Source organism: Tachypleus tridentatus, chromosome 1 (assembly GCF_004210375.1).
Source record: "Tachypleus tridentatus isolate NWPU-2018 chromosome 1, ASM421037v1, whole genome shotgun sequence".
Classification (NCBI taxonomy): domain Eukaryota; kingdom Metazoa; phylum Arthropoda; class Merostomata; order Xiphosura; family Limulidae; genus Tachypleus; species Tachypleus tridentatus.
In genome coordinates, this window is record NC_134825.1 from 148,777,511 (window position 1) to 148,791,710 (window position 14,200).

Genomic DNA, 14,200 nt, shown 5'->3' on the forward strand with positions numbered 1-14,200 from the left:
ACAATATAGAGCTATTGTATTATGGAAAGATTGGTATGCTTTATAACGAAGCCTTATGCGTTGGAAAATACAATATAGAGCTATTACTAAGATTCACGATTGTCAGATACAACGTGACTAGATGTGGTAACTTGGACTGTAACGACTTGGTGAGGTTCCAAAATTGTTTTAATATACCCTACACAACCTCTGTTACTATATTTCTCAATTTTATTGAATAAATTTAACACCGTTTCTTGTTGTCGTTACACAAATAAAGTTTAGCTGTTTATCAGTGTTTAAAATGCATATGTTTTTAATTCTTATTGTTACGTCCTTTCTCCATACTATTTAGTTTTATTTCGTCAGCCCAGTTACAAAATTTAAGTTTCATCTATTTGTTAACTGTTATCAAATAGTTTAATTTTTGAACACTGTCTATTTTTATATTATTATATTCCTCTTTGTCTTTTGGTGTTGCTAGACAACTTTATTCCTTGCTAGATACTTATTTCTAGCGATTTAAACCTCCTTATTTCAATTATATCAATACCCCTATTACATATAACGTAATTAAAAATTTACGTTCTCGCCTACACTGTGTTGCTACTTTATACACTAAACCGTTTTTACATTGTTAAATAACGGAGTTTCTAACGGGTAATTTTATTTATTTTAAAAATGATGAGAACTCACATTGAATATTGATATTCAAACTTACTTTCTCACCAGAGTAACAGAGATCTCTAGTAAAAAAAGGATGCATTCAAATATTTCAGGAAGACTTTCTTTGTTGAACATCTCAGCAAGCCGATTGAGTTCGAAACATTTAGGTTTAATATAAAATACGATATTTGTTTTGGACTTTTGTTTGTTTGTTTGTTTTGAAATTTCGCACAAAGCTACTCGAGGGCTATCTGTGCTAGCCGTCCCTAATTTAGCAGTGTAAGACTAGAGGGAAGGCAGCTAGTCATCACCACCCACCGCCAACTCTTGGGCTACTCTTTTACCAACGAATAGTGGGATTGACCGTAACATTATAACGCCCTCATGGTTAAAAGGGCGAGCATGTTTGGCGTGACGGGGATGCAAACCCGCGACCCTCATATTACGAGTCGCACGCCTTAACACGCTTGGCCATGCCGGGCCGTTTTGGACTTTTACGAGATTGTAAATATTACGACATATGATACAACAGTTGAATAAGTATTACTTCTATTAGAGTAACAGGTGTAATAAAATGTAGTGTTAAGAATGACATTAAATTTAACCTTCACGGTCTTAATAACTGACCCACTGATAAATGTTTAACCTATGGCAATAATGGAACAAATGGTGAGTTTAAACTCTGAGTACCTATTGACAACTTCTAAGTACCAACTGTTCCACTCCAGGTAATCTAGTTTTATTTTTTCTAACATGGTGGTTAACGTATGAAATAAGCTATCAGTTGGCAGAAGAAGAGGCCAGAACTTTAAGCGGGGAATCAATGATTTCCTGAAGTTTAGTCCGTCTGTTCTAAATCACAAAATTTTCTTCTCGTCTTCAGAATACAACACAAAAAATTAGAAACCTTTATTCTATCTAACCTCTTCCATCACCAAAACAGCCTTGTAAACTTCAATAAGGTCGACTGTTACCCTATTTGATTCCATTCGGCATGCATTCAATTGGAGTCTTCCAAAATTATTGTACCATTATTTTTGTCAGCAACAGCTCTGATATTATTATACAATTTTTCATTTAAACATTATACCAGATCACGCATCTATATAACAATTACCCGTTAACAATTTATTGCCCTTGAAAAATATGATTATAAACCATGAATATTATTCAATCTGTTGACTACCATGTTTTATGTTTACAAGCCTAAGACGTTGCTGTTCATCCCTTGCATATAAACCTATTTCATCCTGATAATAGGTAGGTTTGGAAGGGTGCTTCATTTTTATTTTACTATATTTATCGTTCAGTCTAACTGGCTTATGTTTAAAACTAATGTTTAACTTGTTATGCTTTAAACCCTATTTTTACAACCACCACGTTGTACTTACTCTCAAATCAGTTTGTTTATTTGCAACTTCCTTAGCTCCCTCACCTCTATTCAAGTTTGATTTAATTAAACAGTCTTTAATTAATATAATTAGAAATTCCTCCAAATTATACTACATAACCTGCTTAAATAGAGCCTCGCCATCTTTCTTTAAGACTCGGTTTCTCTAAGTTATTCACTTCTACATCCGGTTCGTTAAAGCACCTTAGAAAAGGTCAAACGTTTGTTTCTACTACTAAACCTCTCAAAGAGTTCTATACTTGTATCTAGCAGATTTACTGATGTAGAATTTTCAAAATCGTTTGTTTATAAATAAATTGAATGAGCTTTGGTGCCAGCAACTAACTGCTAACATATTCTTTTGATATCTTGTACATGACAAGCAAGATCTAATTTTAGTATTTCAATGCTTCCCACTGCAAATAACTTTATCAGTATATTATTTAGTGAAAGTCTCCTACCACGTAAAACCTTTGATTATCTTTTTTATTGTTGCACTCACCCAATGGTTCAAATCTATTGGAGCCTGGCACGTGAATGCTATAACTTTGAATTTTTTACTGCTTTTCTCCCTTGTAAAACCAGCACTCCCATTCTCCTTCCTTACTTTTTCTGCTCCCTACCGACTATTTTTATCCTTTCAGTAACATAACCATACCCTAAGATGTATCCAATTTATTCCCAGACAAGTATGCTTTGAGAATGAACTGCACTGTGTGTCCTTCTGAGTGACCTGGATGTCACATACAAGCACAAACATTACCTACTCCTATGTATATGTAAAAACGGTTCGTTTGGGTTGAGAATATGTTTTACGTAGAGGAGCGAACAACACTTCGGCCTTCTTCGGTCATCGTCAGGTTCACAAAGAAAGGAAGAGGTAACTGGCCGGAAGCTGACCACATGTTTGAAAGGGGTTGTGTAACTGAGTGTCGGAATGTAGAGGGCGTGCTTAGATGTTTGAATATATAATTTTATATTATTTTTTTAATTATTATTATTTATTATATTATTTTAAATATAAGTATAAGGGTGTTTCTTTGTATTGGTTTATTTTGGGCTTGAGTTGTTGTATAAGTAAGGCTTTTTTAATTTTGCGTTTGTTTATGTTCGTTTCTTTATTTAACATTTGAGTGTTTTCTATGATCATGTTGTGTTTATTTGACTTGCAGCGTTCGAAAACGTGTGAAGGTGACTTTTAAGGTTTAACGTCTCTTGAACAAATGATTTCTTTGTTTGTTCACAAATAAGAAAACAATACACCATAAGCTATCTATGCCGTGCCCATCACAGAATGTAACTTTTGTGAGACAAGCCCTCAGATTTACCGCTGATACACAACACTTGTGCTTTGTGATACACTTGTTTCACAAACCTTTTCATTGTATCAAACTTCGAAATGTTAGTGGTACACATCAACAGAAACATGAAACATTCATGTATACTTTGCTTACTAGAATATCGTCGTTTTGGGCCAATTAAGAAAGAGGAAATGAAAATATCAGTATTATTCTAATGTTGCATCTTAGGTGATGTCCAAAGCTGATCTCTGTCATCCCTGTTACTAAGGTACTTCAGTTTATCTTTTTTGAATTATCTACAATGAATTAATAACGTCTAGTAATGGTGACTAACTAAATTTGAGGAGATATATAATATTTTATTTGCAATCAGATTCCCCTCGGTGGGCTGAGCAGATAGCCCTTTGTGGCTTTGCTATATGAAAAACACAAACACACACGCAATCAGATATTTCGACTTAAGAAATTTTTACGGGTTCACACGAAGCATTGAAACATAGACCTATGCGGAGAAGTAAGAGTTAAAGGAATATTACCTATTCTGTTTGTTAGTTGTATAAACATACTTCCTCCAGTTTTCTCGTCTTTTGCATAATAATTGAAAACAGTTAATTATACAGTACTTTCACTCTTTAAAATAAAAGTATTTTTACGGTTTAATTTCTTTCGATTGCAAAAACAATTTTATTTATTGTGATTTATTATCAATTAATCAAATGAAACTACAAGTAAATGTCTTGAAAATAATTAGAGCTTTGACTTCATTTAACTTCTTTGTGTTAGAGAGGTGTTTCATCTGTTAAATCTAGTAAGTCCTGAATTATCAACCGTTAATCAAACAAGCCCGCTAGTGTGTCATGAAGCAAGGCTTTAGCTCTTTGTGTTATAGATTGCGTTATGGAAGCAATTTCGTTTATTGTTTACTAAGATTTACAGTTTTCACGATCTTTGTTCACAGCAATATTTTTCTTTCCAGTTTTCCATTGCTCAGTACAATCTTTCGTAATCCATTAATATAATGAGATTGTAGTGAGGCTGTATCGTAATTTTGTGCTATTAACATCTTAATGATATTTAATTAATCCAATGATTAGTTCCATAGTTTACTAATTACAAAATAACACAATTTACTAGATATCGCTGTTGGTAATTTCATTAAATCTACTGTTGACTACAAACAAATTTCTTTAGCTCCAAGCAATTATTACCAGCAAGTTAAATATATTAGTTTATAAATTGTGTAAGTGAGATTTGGTCATTGAAAATAGAATTTTGAACTTTTATTATTATCTTTCATAAGAATATTACGTATTATATTCAACTAAAAATTAGACTACGTGAGATGGATGGATAGAGATTGGTAGACTTCCACTGACACGGTGTACTTTAGTTTCTTTCTAAAAGTTTCAGAAACATCCGTAGCTGGGTATATATGACAAATTTTTTCTTTTTGTATCGGAAAATCTCGATTGTTCTGCAAAATAACGTGACAAGATCCCCTCTAAAAGAAAATACATTGTCTATTAGAAAAGAAGCAACCATTTTTTTATTTGAAAGTTTTCTTCCTTCGTTTAAAAACAATTGATCATTTTGGAACCTTTCTAACAAATGGTTTGTCAATGTTTATTAGTAATTCAGAAGGGCTGAAGGTCTGCCTGTATATAGAGATAAATCAAACCTAGCAATATGAAGAAAACTAAGGTAACATAAAACTATGTAATATTTTTTTTTACTCATTCACAGAGTTAAGTCCCCTACGTTTTCAAGTTTTGTTTAGAAAAAAATTAAGTACTAGAACTTTATTATTTTTGTATTAATCACGCTTATTAAAGTTGTTGGTTTTTACATTACACCTGCACTGTATGATTTGACTTTTTTTATTGTTACAGAATGATATGCAAATGTTCAAAACTGATGGAAGAGGGGATAGTTTCACTTTACTTGAGATCTGATATCGTCGTTAAAGTGTATAATTAAAATGCCACAACTTTGGTGAATAATAAAATAATAATGAAATACAATTTCATATTTTTTTACTAAACTAAGCCTAGAATATACTGTTGTATTCTGTAACTGGTAATTAATTATTTAACGGGCGGATAATTTCACTAACGATAAAATTAATTGACTTCTAGTTTGATCAGATTTCCCATCGATGCCACAAGAGAAGTTTCTAACTTGTAAACAGTGAGTTTCGTCTGACATAGAGTCCGTGTTCCAACAGATGAGAGGTAAATCTGTTTTATTAACATGATCAGCTACGTTCATCATGATTGAAAGCCTCCTGAGAACAAATTGAATAAGTTTTATTAGAAACAGACGAGGAAGATGCTTAATAAAATGATCAGCTTTCCTTGCAATTAGAAATCTTCCTTGTGCGGAATAGATCGGGTAAGTTTTATTTAAATGGATTCTATGTTTTAACAGGTGAGGTCAGTATTCTATTAAGCTAACTAAATACATTCATCAGGATTAAAAGTTTTCTCTGAATAAATCGAGTAAACGTTATCACAAACATTTTCTACGTTTTAACAAATGAGTTAGTGATCTATTAAACTGATCAACTACTTCCATCAGGACTGGAAACATTATCAGAACAGATTGGGTAAGTTGTATCAGAAATAGACACTGTACTGGAATAGGCTAGGTAGATGCTCCATAAACTGATCAGCTTCTTTGATCAAGAGTAGAATTTTCCTCAGAATAAATAAGGTAGATTTCATTACAAATAGGTTCTATGTTCCAACAGGTGAGTTTGGTGCTCTATTAAACTGATCAACTACTTCGATCAGGATTAAAAATATTCTCAGAACAGATCGGTAAGTAATTAATTAGCTATTTCAATTAGTACTGTAATGTGCATTGCATTACTGGGTAAAGTATTTGAGCTAAGTAATTAGATAGCTGACCAGATAGAACTAACTACGGAATTCACGTTTTTCTCAATCTACTTCTTGTGATTCATCTGCATTAACTTATCTAATTTAACATTCTCAATACCAATTAGATTAATTAATTAATTAATTTGATATTTATAAAATATTTTGGGAAAACACGTTAAAGAAAACCAGTCAGATTCGACTAGACACTACATTTTTGGCTTAACTCGGTCATTAAGGCGTTTTAGGTTGGAAAACTTCAAGCCACTGTGTGTGAGTTTAGCTCCAACTGCCAAGAATGAAATAGATTACACAGAATGTAATTGGAGTCACGTTTTTTTCCTCATATATCCAAACTCATCACAGAGACAAGAATTTCCATTATGTTCAATGGCACCTTGTCCAAACTTGAAAACAGCAGGTAGAACGTCAAGACAGACTCACTTCATCGTAGAATTAAAATAAACGAAAAACTGGTATCAAATGTCAGACGTGTCTTTCTTGTAGGAAAAAATATTATTTAATTACTGTGACCAGAAACGTCGAGTAAACATATTCACAGGTTATCTTTACAGATACATATCATTATGTTACGTATTTATTAAAACAAAGTGAGTGACTTTCCAACAGTAGAATATATGTGTTATAATAATATGTTTCTATGAGGAATTTAAAGCTTTTCAGTATTCTGCAATATTTTCTGTTTCTACTGTACTAGATTATACACATATTTTGTGTTTTAAGTTAAGCACAAAGCTACACAGTGGGCTGTCTGTGCTCTGCTCATCACGGATATCGAAACTCAGTTTCAATCGTTGTTAGTCGGCAGACATATCGCTGTGCTAATGTGTGTGGAGGTAAGGGGTGCTGAATTCTCTAAGTTACAATAAACTTGAACAGTTTCTGTTCTCATTATCTTGAAAACTTAGGGTCTATAATAAACTGTAAATAAATCTCGTTCTTTAGTTCTGAAAACTTGGTTATTTCTGTTCCGTTCTTATTATAATGTAATCTGAAATGTTCGTGCTTACAGAGAGTCAGCTTTACACAAGTGAATAAATTTAAAGTTGACAGCGAAAATGTTGATTTATTTATATTCAATGAAAATAATTAAATGGAGATTTTCTCGTAACTTCTCTTCTTTCAAACGAAATAATTCTAAGACTAAAAATTTAAAGGAAATCGAGAACTGTGTTTTGCGTGACAATAGTAAATTCTGAGTTTTTTTAAAGATTTCACGTGTGCTAAAACATACGCTTTTCATACTTTCAGTTCAGTTCCAAAGTATAGAATGATAAAATATCTCGTCAAGACATAGTTCAGGAACTATGTCGTTCAAAAAGAGAGTAATACAACAGCTTAAGTACATCAAAACACGTCTTGTTTAGCAGATGTGAACATTTCATTGAAAAAATGTGGATTTGAAACGCCATTCTGCTTGTACGATAAAAGGTATAAACAATAAAACTTCTAAAATAAGAGGCTATTTTATATCTAGAGAGAGAATTCATCACCTTATTGTCTACACGAAGTAACTTGAAATGTACCAATGTTTTATCATGTTCCGGGAGAGGAAAAATGTTTATTTCTATATATATTATTTCTGGTGATAATCTATAGTTAGCAACATAGAACTCTTTGAAATTTACAGAACCAGATTAGGCTTAAATTGAAGGTATGCTCACTTAAACAAGTAAAGTTTTTCGTAGTTTCTTTGAGAGTATTTAATTATCAAATAAAAAACTGAACTAAGTAGAAAAAATGAGCATTTTGAATGGATATCACGTGGTAATAAAGACGGGGGGGCTTATAAAAATTTTTGTTATGAGTAATAGAGCAATATTATTAAAGAAAAGAACAGGTAAGCAAATTGAGGATCGCTAACAATTTTCAGTACGATTTATAATAACTTAAACTTTTTAAGGCCTTCTACTAAAAATGACGATCTAAAATAGTAACCGAAGGAAAAGTGTATTAATACATGTGACCAAACAAATGTTTTCTTTAAAACATGAAATTGTAACTATTGTCTTCACAGTTAAAATATGTTTTCAGACAATATTAGATATTTAGGGTTTATTATATATTTACTGTTGTGTACCTTAACAAAATCCACATATATCCAACATTGTGAACAACTAATTATTCACGTCTCATATCCAGCTCTTTTACACCCTAGTCCTCAATTCTGTATAAAGCTTGTATCCAGTTCATTGGCATAACTTCTTTCTGTCAGTTTTAGGTTAATAATGAATTTTATTATCCTGTCCAATATCAGGAACATTTTTATCTCTGAATCGGTATTGTTTTCCGCTCTGTATCCACGTCATTGTCAGATCCTTATTTTGTCCGTATTAGGCTAATAATTAGTTTTAATGTCTAGTTTTATATCATAAATATTCCCATCTATGTATCAGGTCAGGTATCTTGCTCTGTAAGGATAAATATCCAAATCTGTATACGACCATTACTGACTTCTATATCACACAAGTGTCCAGTCCTGTATGAAGTACTCAGCCTGAAATCAGGTAAGTTTTGAGTGTTAGTTTACATGTAAGGTAAGTATACCATGTGTATCAGGGTCAGAACTACACAAATTAGGTTTCAGTTAAGTACCAAAATAAGTATCAGGAACTTATTTAGTTAGGTTTCACGTAAGTTTCAATACCATTCTTAACTAGGCTTTTGGTAAAACAACTGATTGGTGTTAAACTCAGGGAGGTATGAAGTACCCATATCAGTGTCAAGATCACAGCTTGCCTTGTGTGACGTTCCTATCAAATTCAATGACACATTAATATGAGACCTGTTTTAGCTAGTAAAGTGACTTATGTCAAACCGGTTTCACACTTTAATGAGGATCTTTTCCTTTCATGTACCAGATCCGTACAAAAACCTGGTATTGTGATTGTACTTAGTCCTGCTAGAGTTTTAGCTTTCAACCAGGTTAATACTTCCTGTGCATAACACCGTACCTAGTCCTGCATGAGGTCCGTAACTAACGTAGTTTCATATTCATTCCCAGTTATGCATTGGGTTAATAGTAAGCTCCTCATCAGGCCAAACCGTTTAAGTACTAAACACCGTACCATGTCTGTCTAATTTTACATCAGGCTCGTAACAGAAATGATGTTCTTCATTCTAATATTCATGAAATTATGGAGTAAGTGAATAAAAGCAGTGTATGAGACGTCTTTTGAAGGCACTTATTTTTCTGTGTGGAAAGCCCATGATTATTATAAATTTAAATACTTGAATTGAAAAAGCCAAATACCCAAAATACAAACAGCCCTTTACATACTTTGAGCAATATACACGTATATGTATATAAAATGCTTAGTTGAATGTGATATGGTTCATATATCAGAGGATTAGTTCATGCTTAAAAAGTGCTTTTAAAGTTTTAATCTCTTTAGTTCACTGTCAAAAACTTAGTTTCCATTTTAATAAAATGTAAATTATCTGACAAGACGAATTAAAATTGTCAGCAACAACTTCGAATTTTAAATTCTGGTTAATCCATTGATTCTATTGGAATTAAAAACTATAAAATGATGCAACATAAAATTTAAGTTCTAGTAAAACCATCGCGAATTACACCATAAATTCATTAATCACACCAAATGTGCTTTCTTGCCTCTTTTAAGATAAGAAACTGAAAGTAGAAAGCGGAAAATTTACATACCACGGGGTGTGTTTTAATATGACAATATTAATTCATGTTCAGTAACTACATATGTTCGGATGGTACTCGTTTTACGTCTCAGCAAGAATCAAAGAAATATTTTGGTTAAATTTAGTGTTGAACATTTAATGGTCTACATCAGAAAATGAAAACGAAAATACGGGTAAAAATATAACAACAGCAAGAAAAGAGATTTCTTGGTTAGGTTTTCAAGCAGCGACAGATGATTTGTTTTCTTTCGATTTTCTCAGTTTAAGGATTGCCAGCAACCTTAGTTTACATAGCAGCAAATGTTTTTATTCATTACGTACGAACACGATCTCAATAGCTAGTTTAAAAACTTATGAAAATACGAAGTGAGTGGTAAGGCAGGTAAGTAATTTTATGAAAACCTGCTCAAACGTAAACCGAAAGAGAAAAGGTCAGCGCATCAGCCTGTTACATTACTGTAATTCGATAAGCCTCTAGTTCTGGTCATTTAAATTTGGAGAAACGCAAACGAATTAAAGGATGAAGGATTTTTTTTTCAAACACAAAAATGTGCATTAACGTATGTTTACAAAGATAAAAATTATATCCCAAAAGTTTATCATCTTAAATACACGATACTAGGGTTAAGCTAGTACCATACGTTAGGTGTTTCGACTCACGTAGTTGGTTGATATTGAGCCAATATGATCATTAAGTTGTGTCAGCTCCCCTCCCCTGTGGTTAGCGTTACGCTCGCACTATCCCCAAATGTACTGATTTACGTGTCTGATTAACATTAACATAGTGATTTCCTTCATTTCAATCGAATGACTTATCTGGTTACCATTAAGCTGGTACTTTCTTTTAGTTGTACTGAGTATGTATATTGTTAACACTAGGCCATCATTATTTCTCAGCTGTACTGATTTACGTATTTAGTTAAAATTAAACGAGAGTTATACTTAAGTTGCACTGATTCATGTATCTGATTAATATTACGGCGGCACTACCTTTCAATTGTATTGATTCAGGTATCTGGTTAACATTGCGCTATTACTGTTCTTCGAATGTACTGTTTCATGTACCTAATTAAAATTAAATCACTGCTATTATTCGCTTGTATCACTTCACGTAACTCGTTAACATGAAATCAGCACTATTGACTCAGTTGTTCTGATCCATGTACCTGGTTAACATCATGCCAGTAATAACTGTACTGAATATCGTGTCTATCTCAAACCAAGTAAAAAAAGATAACAGTTACATATACTCTCACAAATGGTTAACAAAATAACTTTCATTTATTTGTTTACTAATAAACAAGTAAATGTGTTTACAAACAAGGTACGTGAATCAGTACACCAGAAACTAATACTCTAAAAAGTCACTCATATGGCAATTATCTAGCCAGTACACCATTCGGTAAAAGTGAGACATTTAACTCCTTAACATCATGCCAGTTGAACTAACTCACCTAGCTTGTTAGTACCTAGTCAGTACACTAGCCGGTGAAACTGAGTCATTTAGCTCCTTAACATCATGCCAGTTGAACTAACTCACCTAGCTTGTTAGTACCTAGTCAGTACACCATCCGGTGGAACTGAGTCATTTAGCTCCTTAACATCATGCCACTTGAACTAACTCACCTAGCTTGTTAGTACCTAGTCAGTACACCATCCGGTGAAACTGAGATATTAAGCTCCTTAACATCATGCCACTTGAACTAACTCACCTAGCTTGTTAGTACCTAGTCAGTACACCATCCGGTGAAACTGAGTCATTTAGCTCCTTAACATCATGCCACTTGAACTAACTCACCTAGCTTGTTAGTACCTAACCAGTACACCATCCGGTGAAACTGAGATATTAAGCTCCTTAACATCATGCCACTTGAACTAACTCACCTAGCTTGTTAGTACCTAGTCAGTACACTAGCCGGTGGAACTGAGTCATTTAGCTCCTTAACATCATGCCACTTGAACTAACTCACCTAGCTTGTTGGTACCTAGCCAGTACACCATCCGGTGGAACTGAGATATTAAGCTCCTTAACATCATGCCACTTGAACTAACTCACCTAGCTTGTTAGTACCTAGCCAGTACACCATCCGGTGGAACTGAGATATTAAGCTCCTTAACATCATGCCACTTGAACTAACTCACCTAGCTTGTTAGTACCTAGTCAGTACACTAGCCGGTGGAACTGAGTCATTTAGCTCCTTAACATCATGCCACTTGAACTAACTCACCTAGCTTGTTAGTACCTAGCCAGTACACCATCCGGTGGAACTGAGATATTAAGCTCCTTAACATCATGCCACTTGAACTAACTCACCTAGCTTGTTAGTACCTAGCCAGTACACCATCCGGTGGAACTGAGATATTAAGCTCCTTAACATCATGCCACTTGAACTAACTCACCTAGCTTGTTAGTACCCAGTCAGTACACCAGCCGGTGGAACTGAGTCATTTAGCTCCTTAACATCATGCCAGTTGAACTAGCTCACCATGCTCGTTAGCATCTTTTAATCAGTAAAATCAGTCAGTTGTAGTTAATTGTTGGAGCATCATTAAGGTTGACTTTGTTTACTGGTTAAACTGAATTTTTTTATCTAGTTCGTATTGACTCTCTTTCCACTTTCCGTACTATTGACGAAGTAGTTAAACCTATGTTAGTGCTTTCCGGGTGAGCTACATTCTAATTAGTTTTCTCATCAGTTTAGTTTTATATCTTAGCAGCACTTGCTATCTAGTATCGTCAAGCTATTATTAAACTGTACTTCCCCTTACACAACTACAGATTACTATCCGTCTCAGTATTACGACTTAAACTATGTGTATGACACATATTATGTACAAACTGTTCGGATGTTATGTTTTCATCAGAAGCAGAGAAGGATAAAATAACAGTGATGGCGAAGAAGATAACCAATAAAGTATTGAAATAAATGTTTACGTTTAATATGATATGCTAATATAGAACGGACCTGCTACAGGAACTGTAATAATCTATGTATCAAACTATCCAACTGTAAAGGCGAACGTCTACTTGTGTCTTTGATTCTCTCTCTCTTTATATATATATATATATTTACACACACACACACACACACACACACACACACACACACACACATATATATATTGAAAGCGCCCTCTACTAATCATGATATCTATATCTTCGGTTTAATTTATAACTTTAATATCTTGCTTTATACTTGAATTACAGAGTTTCGCACTATGATCTGTGTAATTCTGAACTTAAAACACACAAATGAATACGTGTGTACTACAGTGAAGTGTGCTTGAATAATAATAGGGAAAGCCCGATGGATACAAACAGCTCGAGATATGTGAAAGCTGAAGAAAACTTTGATAGAAGTAACACTTTATAGAAACCGTTTCTGAATTTTATATATGCTTATGTTCATTATCACCATTCTAAAGATTACAGCAGAAAATACAAAACAAAACAAAACTTGAAAATAAACCTTTAAGAACATTTAAATGAAATTTTAAACAGATATCGTGTATGTCAAAAATCGTATTAAAACACACTTATTATTTCACTTTTAGTTTTTTGTAGTTTAATATGTAAGCCAAAGTACCTTACGCATGTTAATAAAATATCTAATTGATTGCAGTATTATTTAAGGTTTAATCTGAATTATTCTTCTCCCGGTCAACGGCAATAAATAAGGTGTTTGTGTTTTCTCATAGCAAAGCCACAAAGAGCTATCTGCTCAGCCCACCGAGGGGAATCGAACCCCTGATTTTAGCGTTGTAAATCCGGAGATATACCGCTGTACTAGCGGGGGGCAATAAATAAGGATAATTTGATTTAGGCTTTCCCAAACTTCAACATTCTCATTTTCTGCGGTGTGATAATATTTTTTAATTGGATTGTATAACGAGGCCTAATCATTGGCCACTAATCATTTACAAATATATGCGGTCCTACAGTCAAGACATAAAATCTTACCTTTTAAGTCAAACGCTCCGTTTCTTTGACTAAGACAACTAGATCTGACGCCAATCTTACACCCTGCCTCACGCCTCACTCTCTTAGACAAATTTTACCCATCGATCGCGCAAGCGCTAAATCTGGCGGATAGCCAAGTTCCTGGCCACTACGCCTGCGCCAACCTACAATAGCGGGAATGTCTTTCCAAGTATTTTTTTAGTATCAAATTATTTTTCTGTTTGGTAGCAAATCTAATTTCTGGATGGTAACGTCTTAATTATATGAATGAATTAAAACAAGGTCTCGATGCGAGGCTGACTAAAGCATTTTTGAGGAAAATAAAGGAATGCCCCATGTCAACACTGGT

General features: G+C 33.6%; 1 pseudogene across 1 annotated transcript in view; it reads right to left on the reverse strand.

Moving 5' to 3' along the window:
• The window catches only part of LOC143226719 (maltase A2-like), a 63,367-nt pseudogene extending 49,411 nt beyond the window's left edge, over positions 1-13,956 (reverse strand). The window contains exon 1 of the transcript XR_013014719.1: positions 13,852-13,956. The product of XR_013014719.1 is annotated as a maltase A2-like (transcript). The remainder of the gene's footprint in view (positions 1-13,851) is intronic.
• Between the last annotated feature and the right edge of the window lie 244 nt (positions 13,957-14,200).